Here is a 13,069-nt window from a genome sequence, read left to right as displayed (position 1 = left end):
GACATTCAGATCTAACGGATGAACTTTCCCTATTCAATTTTAAAATAAATTTATCAGGAGTATTTTATTGCTAGATTCTTGTTATTTATTGGAAGGTGAATTACTGAAATCAAGAATCAGTGTACCATAAGAATCTTTTTTTCTCTTGGAGTTGGTACAATAATGAAAAAAGTGAATACATATAAATCAAGCTCAATTATTTGTTTTTAATTTTGTGTTTTTTTTATATTAGAGAACTTCATTTTTGTAAAGTCAAACACATATTTAACTTGTTTATAAATAATATATAATAGCATATTCAGTAAAATTTCATTAAGTGAGATCTGAATAGGATAAATTGTTGTTTGCAGATTTTATCACTTTCTTATGGAGGTAGATAAAATATTGTTTCCTATTAACTTGTTTATAAATTTCATTTTGACACTCCAACTCAATCTTATTTTGTTTTCATCCTCCAACTCCATTTTTAAATAATCATTTAAGCACAAAATGCTAACTAAACAGATTAATGAAATTATTCACCTTTTAAAACGTGTGGAAATCCTTTTTAATGTCAGTATTCGTCATTTTTATCGTTAACAACCTATTCCACTAATTGTTTTCTTTGTCTTCTCTTCAACCCCATTTTTTCTTTATCTACTTTACTTATTTATTCAATTTCTTCAACTATCTACTTTTCCATTTAACTTCTTTTTATGCTGGAGATAATTTTTTTTTAATTTTTATTTATATAGTTCATTTTGTTTATATAAAATTTTAAATATCAATTATATTTTATGTTATGAAGGACTGAAGCAAATGTTAAAAGAATAAGTAAAGAACTAGATTGAGGAAAACGATATACATCAAAATTTAGAATTATAATTGTTGAATGGTGTTAAATATTTTGTTAATACTATATAATTTTTAAAAAAATAGATGTATTCGTAGTAGCATAAACTCAATGTGTATATTAACTTGTATTACTAATCGATCTCAACAATAAATTTTGTAATCAATTGAATATAACTAATTAATATGTATTATTGTATTGCTTAAAAATGATAAATTGATACAACTAATGTAAATGTCCAGTAAATTCGAATGACTTGGAGAAAACAAAACACGTAGTGTTATTTAATTGGATTATTTTTATTCTTTTAATGTTTGTCATCTAATACGCGTTGAACACTTACATTGGGTAAAACTTTTAAATTTTAAATAATGCATAAAAAAATAAAATTGAAAACTTAATATAGAACAAGATTGCGTTGGAATGTCAAAATAAAAAATTGAAGCAAGTTAGGAGTTATCGTTCTTATTTTTAAAAAAGTGAAGGATGTACTATTTCCTAAATTTTAAAGGTTAAGGGAGTAAAACAAAATTTACTCTAATTTGAACCCTTGTTAATTAGAGGTCTCGGATAGAAAAGATTATGCTGAATGTGTCACCTTCGAATGAACTCTATAGTGCACGATTCAAATTTAATCGAGATTTGAACGTGAATTCCAAATATAGGACGGAAAAGGAAGAAAAAACACTATTGACCAATCAGGGAAGAAGTTAAAGCCTACTCGACAATGCTACGTGATTAGGTGAATCATAGCTCTATATTCCCTTCTTTTTCTGACTGCGAGGTTCCAATCATTTGCTTGTCAAAAATAAATCTATTTTAATCTTCAATATTACTTTAACAACACCACGGTTGCTTGTGAAATAGGGTAAGAAAAATTATACTTTAAAATTTAAAGAGTTCTTAAATATATGTTATATAAGGTATTATATGAATTATTAGTAATTAAAGAGTTCTAAAATATATTACAAGAGAAAAATCTATTTTAAATAAAAATGCATAGAAAAAAAACTATGTTAAGAGGCATTAGGTGAATTAATAATTAAGGAGTTCTAAAATATATAATAAGATGAAAATATATTTTAAATATGAACCATCACAAAAGAGTTTAAAATAAAATAAATCATAGTACTAAGGAAAAATTAAAAAAATTTCCATCATAATATGACCTAATTTAGCATTAAAAAAAATATCATATTTTATATTTTTGATATCTAATATAGCTCAAATACATTTTTCAGGAATTTTATGATGGTAATATAACGTGGAGTTATAGATTTGCTTATGCTTACTCTTCATGGATATGTCTAGCAAACCTTCACTTCAGAATGACCTTTTTTTTTATTATTATTATTATTATTATTATTATTATTATTATTATTAATAATAAAAATGAAAGCAACATGTATTTTTCAACAATTGTATCATGTGCTTTATTTAATAATATTTATAAGTAACATCTTTATTCTTGGAAATTATTTATATCCTTATAAAATTATTTCCTAAAGCAAAGGTTGGGAATAATAAAATAACCAATTTATCATTGTTTGTTGGGACAAGGAAAAGAAACAAAACAAAGAGATTATAACGGCAAAGTATTCGTCATTCGCGCCACAAGTTGGCAACTATTTGGTGAGTTTCATTTTACGTGATATTCTTTTTATAATTAGACATAATTTAATTTTGATGTTTTTTTTTTGTATATAATGAAATTATTTAGATTACAAATTTTAACTTTTTATGTTTTTTTTTAAATAACTTATAAAAATTCAAATCAAACAATATTACATAAAATGAGATGAAGAGAGCAATATGTTAATGAGGCACACAAGTTGACAAGTAGACGAGGCAGCAATGAATCACCAAATTTTATCCAAAGTGTGAACCACGTCTTTTGAGTTTGTCCACCACTTCACTCATCTGCCCTAACCAAAAATCTTATCTTTGTGGAACAAAAATTACTTTGATGTCTGTACCTAGGGGTGTCAAAAATGAACTCAAACATAAGTAACTCGTCTAATTTGTCTAAAATTTTAAGGATTGGGCTCAAGATAATTTGAATTGGGTTCAATCTCAACTCATTCAAGTCTAACTCATTTTAAGAGAATCCTCAATTGAGCCCAATTCAATCTCCAATTTCAACTCGTTTTAAAATTTTTTACTAAGATATGTTCCTATATTAAATGTTTGAATTATTATCTATTTAACATCTTTTAGGATTTATCTATCAATTTGTTACTTTTTTAAAAAAAAATAAAATTTTAAGCTGAAATTCGCATTGTGATTATAAAAGTTAAATATCACTTTGTTAAAATTATTGAGATTAATCAGGTCAAATTGGGCGGGTCAAGACCCAATCCGTTTTGTAGCCCATTTGAACTCAACCCATTTGAGCCCAAAGTAAACTTGGGCAGGTCAAGACCCAACCCAATTTCTATTTCAACCCTTTTAATATCTCCAATTTCAACGGCCAACCTGTCCACCCCCCATTTGACACCCCTATCTGTGCCCAATTTCATTTTCTTGATGTTAAAGATTACAGTGAATTAACTCCAACTTATATTTTATGGAAAAATATCTGAAATATATTCGAACTTTGACCGAAATTGTTGTAACAATATCGAACTTTGGAAAAGACCTTTTAACCCCTGCACTATTTAATAGTATATTTTAAAAGTATATATGTGCCCACGTGGACATCATAAATATTGCATCATTATAAATAGTAATGTGTCCACGTGGGCACATATATACCTTTAAAATACACTTTTGAAAATTGCAGGGGGTAAAAGGTTCTCCATAAAGTTTGGTATCGTAACATCAATTTCGGCCAAAGTTAGAGTATTTTTCAGACCCTTTTCCCTATTTTTAAAAAGAGACGTATTAAAAACACTAATGATTTTGGCGTAAATTATTAATTTTATCTCCGGCTTAAATTATTGATAGCTTAAAATACTCCTATATTTGACTAAATAAACTTAGATACACCCTTAATCTGCAAACGTAACATAACAAGTGGTCTCAAACTCTTGTAGGAGCATAGAACTCTTAATCAGAAGCTAAGCCGAGAAAAGTGTTAAAAACACCCCTATATTTGACAGAAAAATAGGCGTGTATTTTACTCATGTTGTAAGATCGAGGGTATATATATGTAATGTTTATGTAGGGTAATTATTTATATATTAGTTATTTTATCTTCTATGATTTTACCAAACATAAAATAATATGATTTTTTTCCAGAACTTATATTTATATTAGTTATGGAGAAAAGAACAATATGAAAAATAATAATATTAGCAATGCTATGTTTTATGCCGAAAAAAAAGAAAGAAGAAAAAACCAATCAAACAATGTATAAAGTGGTAGATTCTATGTGAAGATTATATTTCCTCATTTTTTAACTATGCTAATTTTAATAATAACTCATTCCATCTTTCTTAACCAACAGCAACCAAACAACCCCTGAATGTTCAATTCTTCGAGGATTGAATCACTTACTTTATATTAAAATATAGTTTTGCTCACCAAAACATTACAATGTTATAAAATTGGTTTTTTTCTTAAATAAGTCAGAGTAGCCCATGGTCCTCTACTAGGCTAATTTACGCACATATTCCTGTTTCTTTTTTCTTTTTTAAAGATTACTAGTTAGATTTTATCCCTAGACTAGATTAAAAAGTTTCACAAATATTTCTCTTTTAGATTAACAAAAGACCGTCGTCACAAATCTACGTAGTTTTAAATTATGAACTAATAAGATTTTCAATCTGTTCAAAATATAATTTCTAGATCGTAGTCTAATAGGTCCATAAATTGCTAATGACCATTTTACTAAACAACCATATGTAAAAAGGAATAACTAGAGAAAATTTATGCCTCTATATATTAGTACTTGAGTCTCCAATGTTCTATTAATTGGATCCTTAATTAGTTTAATCTTCGAGGAAATGTCAAGTTACCCACCTCATCAATCAAGTAAGAATGCGCCGAGTCAACCTTTTACACAAAGACAATTTTATGATAAAGGGGAAGAGGCAGAACACAAGAATGAGTTCACAACGTTTCCCTTCCAATGATACAAGATCAAATCAGCGCGCCTAGTTGAATTCCGAAATAAAATAAACCTAAATTTAGTCAATGGATTTGCCATCTTTGATAGCTTAATCTGATGCATCAGGATTAATTGAGCAATTATGCCTAAGTCAAAAAAAAAAAAAAATCATACAAAAAGTGTATGTAATGCATTATTATATATAGTTAGATACAAAACCAAAGTGGGTGGGTATCATACAAAATTTATTACCCACATGCATTACGTTTAGAGTTTAATTTGAGTTAATCATTTTCAACTCAAAAGTCACCATTGAGTTTTATGGATGCACTTAACACCATCTGATTTGGATTGCCAAAGAAAACGAGCAATGGAGTCTAGTTTGAAGACTGAATCACCCTTGAATGGAAATAGAGCAGAACTTTCTGATCGGAATTTGTCTACTCCTATACCCGACAACTGTGGTTTTGATGGTAAGACCAACTAATTGGTATCCTGGAGATTTCTCTTCCTCTGACAAAGTAAAATGTAAGGAAATTAATTTTCTTCAGGATTTGGTGACAGATTGCTAGAATTACAGGGTTCGGTGAGATTTTACCATCAAACCGTGATAATGTGCATGTATTCAATAACCACTAAATTGAGAAATTAAAAAAGAAAATAAAAGACAAAGGAGAATGATTTAGGGAGTTAATGATAAAATAAAATGTTTAATATTATATTTTTAGCGGTCGGGCTAAATGGGGCCGGTCATTAAATGGTTTAAATGGATATATATTTGCTTCTTAAAATTTTGGTTAATAATTAAAATTTCATGTCAGCAAAATTTAATGAAAAAACAATTAAATAGGTTGAGTGATTTTCTGTGCAAAGAAGTCATAGTTGAGTGACTTTTGAGTTGAAAATGAAAATTGAGTGACTTTCTGTGAGAAAAATTGACAGTTGAGTGACCATCAAAGTTATTAACTCACTTTATACCGTAAGTAACGTTTTAAATTTGCAGGATTTGATTTTGCATTTGCAGGGTTGACGTGATTGGACGATTCTCAATAAATGTTATTGTGAGTAACGTTTTACACCTAAAACATTACTCACAGTAACGTTTATTCATTTAACGTCGTCAGCTCCGTCAGTTTTTGTCCGTTGAATTTTTAAAATAAAAATAACCTAAAACGTTACCATGAAGTATGTTTATACTACTTTTGTAAAAAAATTAAAAAGCGTATTAGTTTGATGAATTGATTTTTAAAATAGCTTATTTTGGTCAATGCTTCCCTAAACACTGCCTGGAAAATATTAAAAAGTCCTTTAACATAAGTAGATAATGTATATTAATGATATCAATTTATGGCATCAATCACGTTTTCCTTTGAGTCTAGATAGGGCTGTACAAAATCGAATTGAAAATTGAATCAAATTGTAAATCGAGAAAAAAAAATCCGACTAGTGGTTTGTTTGACTTGGTTTGGTATTGAAGAAAAAAACCCGACTATATTTGGATTGGTTTGGTTTTAACTAAAAAAAACCAATCCGAGACCAAACCAACCCAACATTATATATATAATTTTAAAATTTTATTTTATACATAAAAATATTTACTTTGATATCATTTTTAAATATTTGTTATACTTTTTCATAGTTTTTATCTTTTAATATATTATTTCAAGTTTGAAACTTAGAATTTTAAATGGTTCAATAAAGATTATAGTCCACAAATATTGGTAATTAGAATAAAGCTTAAATCAAAATTAAATTAATACTAATGCAAAAAGAAAATCAATTCAACACTAAGAATGACAATAATATTGATTATTTGTTCTTTGGTTTTACATTGGTTTAGACAATTCAAATACATAATCCAATTTTAATTTCCTTTAATATTTAGTCATGTAACTAATACTTATTAAACTTAATTTTAGCATGATTTAGTACTTTTAAATTATGATCATTTTCATTATGACTTGTTAATTTGCAATATTTGTTTTACGCGATTTCATTATTATTATTATTATTATTATTATTATTATTTTGTTGGATATTTTAGTGTCATTGCTCGTATCATATTTTGTGCTATGTTCTTAAGAAACACCTTAGATAGTTGTATTTTGATAGGACTAAAGAAATATTTGAAGTACAAGTAAATTATATGTTTGTATGAATACTTTACTGAAAAAATCCGAAAATCCAAAATACACGAAAAAACCTGAAGTTAAAAAACCCGAATTTTATTGATTTGATTTGATTTATAAATTTAAAAATTCGACTTTGGTTTGATATGTACACCCCTAAGTCTAGAGATGAAGAGCCAACTTCTAATGTGATGCATGCTGGCTATTTAGGGCCTGTTTGGAGATAATTTAAAAGTAAGTTAATTTAAAGTTAAATTTTTATTTAGATATTGTGTAGGATCAAAACAAGCTAACACACATGGATATAACCAAATCGTGACACGTGGAGAACAATATAAGTTATTCACAACATAGCTGGGCAAGACTCATGATTGAATCATACGATGACACGTAAAAGATAACCGAGGTAACAACATTACTATAGAGGCCAATAGTGCAACTTATTCCACGTAAAATATGTCTGACTAAGGCTCAAAATGCTCGGAGCAAAAGTCAATAGCCAACGCTAGTCATTATGAAACTGAGATGTTACATCTTCACTCTTAAATTTCATTCTATTGATCATTTATCATGAATTAATGAGGGTTAATGCTTAATAATCGGCTAGTAAGAAGTCATCCCTATAAAAGTTGTATAATCATCACCTTATAAGATCATCAAATTATTTTTTGTCAAATACTTGTGTCTTTCTCTAGCATCATAGTCCAAAGTTCATTAATGTTTATTTAATATATCATCTATGGAGAATTTCTAGGTTCTATATCTGATTTCTCGGGTTTTTGGGCGAAAATTATGGGTCTATAACAAAAGAGACGAAGTCTATAGAACTCCATCTACTTGGGGTCCACTCTTCGCCTCTTTGCATAGTCTCGCAAAAATATGAATATATCTCTATTTAAAAATCGTATGGATTAAAATTTTAGTGTGTTGAAAATTAGACTCATAAACTTTTATTTTGATAGGCTGTGAGCTTTCTAACTCCTTTTATTGACAGAAAAGCTCCTAGGCATTTGATCTAAATTTCAGAATGTTTATGAAAATACAATGACACATTGGGCTACAAAAATGTGATCCCCTTTTGTAATCCTAAAAATACAAAAATAAATTACTTAATCATTCAAATATTTCTACAATAAATATGAATCCACTCTATAATATTAACTAATTATATATTGTCTCACACTAATTAATAATTTCATACCAAACTTCAAGGCAGATACATCACTTTTTTAAAATTTCAAGTTAGATACATGCATCAAAGATAGTATGTACATGTTTCTTCGATACATGATACATTTTGAAATATAGATGCATAGAGTGATTGAGAGGCGAGTGAAAAAGTTAGTGTATCTCAAATACATGTGAATCACGTTTGGATACAATATATTTGGGATAAATTATATCTAATTTAATCCACATATATTCAAGATATATCTAACAGAGTAAATATGATACAAAAACAAATTTTAAAAACTAAAATAAAAATGCATAAGACCTTAAACTAGTAAAATTTGTATTGTTTACAGAATGATGGATGCAGAAATTTGATCCCTTTTGTAACCCTCCTAACCAATATATGGGCTTTTATAGGAATAGGAACCACGTAGAGGAATTTTTGCATATAGCCACTCAAAAATAATTTGATTATGCTCTATAGTTATAGTTTGCTAATTACGATTTATAGCTACATGTTCAAGGGAGGAGAGAGGTGAGCGAGATTGAGAGAGAGGGAGGAGAGAGGACAGAGAGTGGAGAGAGACGAATTGTATATGTATATTTGTCAAATTATATCTGTCAAATAATTGTATATATGTAATTGATATACATATGTATTTGTAAATCTGGTGAGCGATATTGGGAGAGGGAAGAGAGAGGCGAGCGAAAGAGGATAGAGGATGGAGATAGACTAATTGCATTTGTTTATCTGTCATATAATTGTATATGTATATGTATAATTTGTATTTGTATATGTATAAAAGAGAAGAGAGGCGAGAGAGAGAAAAGAGAGGAGAAAGGCGACGTAACTACAACTAAAATTAAACATTGAGCCATAATTAATTCAAACTGTAGTTATATGAAATTGGGGGATCAAGCAATAGAAGGTTCTATTTCTGGTGTTACATAATAAGTTACTCCAAGTGTTGCAGTAGTAAACTATGATCATCAAAGGTACATGCGAATACAAAATTTGAAATGTATGAGTTCTTAATAAAATCTCAAATTAATATATGTCAAATAAAGGGATGAGCTTAGCACTAAGCCCTTTTTGTTAGAAATTGTATTATTTGATCATATTAGCTTTGAGTGTGTCTAAGATTTGATTGGAATAGCATATTAGTTATTTTCTATATAAGTAGTAATTTACAACTATTAGTCCATAAAATTGATTTCTTACTATCCAATAAGACGTAATATTTTTCTATATAAGTTAAATTAAAAGCTAATAGCTGAGTTACAGTTTGTCCAATTCAATTAAACATTACATTAAAATGATTTTTATGTTAATTTATTAATTATTATTACTTCAACCTTTAAAAAAACACAATTCTGTATGACCATCTATGAAATGTACCCTATAATATAATAGTTAATGCGAAAGGTTAATTAATTTGAGCCAGTTCATTATTCGATTTGAATCGGTTATTGGTTAAAATCAAAATCAAATCAATTTAGTTGATTTTTAAATTTCTAAAACCAAACCAAATCAAACGAAAAAAATAACCGCTGGTTTGGTATTGTCGGTTTGGTTAGATTTTTTCGATTTGAAAGTAATAAATTTATTGAGGGCATACACATGCATCTAGATAGACACAGACACCTAATGCATAAACAATCCACGTGAAAGCAACTGTGGATTCAATTAACCAATATTAGAGTTATTATTACACGAATAAAATGATTCAATTAAGAGAAAGTGTGACTATGTGATGTGAGGTAGGGTAGGTAAAGACTAAGGGCCTATTTGGAAAGTCACCCTAGTAATTGGATTTGGTGTAATTGGGTGTAATTACATTGTCTGTCATGTTTGCTTGACCAGGTAATTTTGAGTGTAATTGGCAAGGTGTAATTACACTTTCCAATTCACAGGGGGAGACCGTGAATTGCTGGCAATTACATGGAGTAATTACAAGCTGCTTACTTTTTAATTTTTTCCTTTTATTACTATTTCTATTTTTTTTGTTTTAACGCGTTTTTTATTTTTATTATTTTAATTTTTTTTATTATTATTCTAATATTTTCTAAAAAATATTTTATTATTATTTATATTTCATTTCCATCTTATTCTAAACCTTTAATTCATGTATTCCATGTAATTTTTTGTATTATCTATTTTTATGCATAATTTTATTCGTATTCTAATTTTATTTTAAATTATATTTGTGTATGTTACGCTGAAATTTGACATAAGAGTATTATGTTAAATTTTTTTGTTTTGAATAGAACTTAAGTTATATTTTTAATTCTTTTGTTTTAGTAGTATTGACTTGAGACTTCATATTGCAAGTCATTTATTTTTTAGTTAGACTTCTTAGATTATATTTTTGTCAAATATTTTAATAATTTATGACATTATATTTATACTATTAATCTTTTTGTCAAACATGTATTTCATGATGTTCATAGAAATTTTGTACGTTTAATTTTATGATTAATTTAATTGAAATATACTAATTTGAAAAATAAAAATTCATTATTTTTTCATAATATTAGTTAAGAACATATGTTTATTAATTAATATATTTCCAAAAGATAATATATATATATATATATATATATATATATATATATATATATATAAATAAATTTAATTTAATATCATTTATAAAGTTTCATATTGTCTAAAATATTTGTGCATCCAATATAGTACATGTGTAATATACACTGAACAGACACGTCAGTGTAATTACTAGGTTGTGTAATTGCTCGGGTAGTAATTACATCAATTCCAATTACCACATGACTTTTCAAACATACCCTAATAATTGATTTTGACGGATTTGGAATAAGAATTTTAATAGTTGTGCTAAAATTTAAGTATTGATCTTGAGAAAATAGTAAAAGTTAAAGTCTTTATTTATATTTTATTTATGAATATTTCATATATATATATATATATATATATATATATATATATATATATATATCAATTTGGATATCTTTGTGATTTTTTTTAGTAAAATCAAAATCAAATCAACTAGTATCGATTTTTAAAATTTAAAACTAAACCTAATTAAACCACATCAAATATCAATTTTTTTTAATCAATTTGATTTGAATCACGACTCAATTTAATTTTTTAATCAGAATCATCGGTACATTAATGCATTTCAATTCGGGAAGAGTTAAAAACGAAGTAATGTAGTGGTATTTTCCCTTTTAAAAACAAAGGCACGTGAAAGTCCTTTTGCGTGAGCTATTGCAAATGACAAATTCTTTTGGAAAATTTCCTTTCAATGGTATGTAAACAATGAACTACAACTAATCACATCAACAATAGTTATCATTCATTATTAAGCACATGCCTCTAGCTATGTACCCTCATTTCTCATTATTTACTTTGCATTGGATACATCTTTTTCAGGTTGAGGTAAAAGGAATAATAATCTCGAGATAAAATATAAGATTATTTTATTATATGTTTAGTTAGAGTTATTAGTTTATCTCACCATTTTTACTATCTTAATATGAGATAAATTTTTACTATATTAATATGAAATATTATCAATAACCTTCTTTTAACCTATTATAGCAAAATATTGTCATATTTTGACCTTATCATATTACATGTTTCTATAAAAAGTTTTCAATTCTAAAAAAGAATTATTTCATGCCCTAGAATTATTTTTAGATGCAAAGTGGTTGGTGTGTGATGTTGATTAGTTAGAAAACGCGTGATCAAAATATTAAAAAATAGCAACATATTTTGATTATAACATATACACAGAATAACAAAGGTCTATGATATTGATTTTTATAATTACAAAAATTGTGTTATGCCTTTTTTTTATAACCAAGAAATCTTCGAGCATCAATGGTATTTGGTTTGAAATTCGGTCGAAAAGATAGAGTCAGAATTTAAAATATATAAATTTTGAACTTTCATTCATTTAATTACGTTATAGTATTTTGAATTAAAAATATATACATATTTAATAATTTTTAAAAATAAAATATAAAATATAAAATTAAAATTATTGAATTCAGTCGAATTCGTGTTTAACACACATCTAATCTACTCATTAATTTATTGAGTTTTTACCATTAAACCAAAGTCTTTCGATTGTGATTGTAATTGTGCTATGCTAATCCATTCTCACCAATTTAATAGGAAATGGACGAAAGGGCTGGAAGCTGTGGCGGATCTAGAATTTTAAAATTATGAGTGCACTCTTAGCTTAATATTGGTGGAGTCAAAATTCTCACAGAAATAGGGATAAGGTTTGTGAACCTCTACAACTCTCCTCTACCTTTTCCAGACTTCACATGCAGTGGCGGATCTAGGATTTTAAAGTGTTCAAAAAATATATAAAAAAACATGTTGAGAGTGAGATTGGAACTCATGCTAAATAACACTAAAACAAACTTCAGCACCCTCATGGGTCATTGGACCTATCAATCCACTTGTTCATTGTGTGCTCTGCGTTAATTTTATACTAATGCTTCTTAATTTCTACATAGATATATATAGTCCGATACAAGAGTAATGGGTGCTCGAGCACCAGGCGGACTCTATGTTCGGTATTTTGAAGTTCAGTTTTGGTATTTTGTGGTATGGTAAATCGGTAACCATAGTTTGTTCAACTTTGACTAATATATACTCATATAATAGAATATTATGATTTCGACAATTCAAAAAAGGGTCTCAATTGTATCATACTAACACATTAATCATGTAAAAATATATATATTCAAAAGAAAGTACAACCAACTCCTTTTGTTAATCAATTATATACATTTCAATCAAAATAGAGTAGTCAAAGTTTTAACTTCTAAACATTTAGCCTATACTAATACTAGGTTACATATTTGTTAGTATTTTAATAATATATATATATA

This window comes from Solanum stenotomum, chromosome 10, assembly GCF_019186545.1.
Source record: "Solanum stenotomum isolate F172 chromosome 10, ASM1918654v1, whole genome shotgun sequence".
NCBI classification, from domain to species: Eukaryota; Viridiplantae; Streptophyta; class Magnoliopsida; order Solanales; family Solanaceae; genus Solanum; species Solanum stenotomum.
This window is presented reverse-complemented; position numbering follows the sequence as displayed.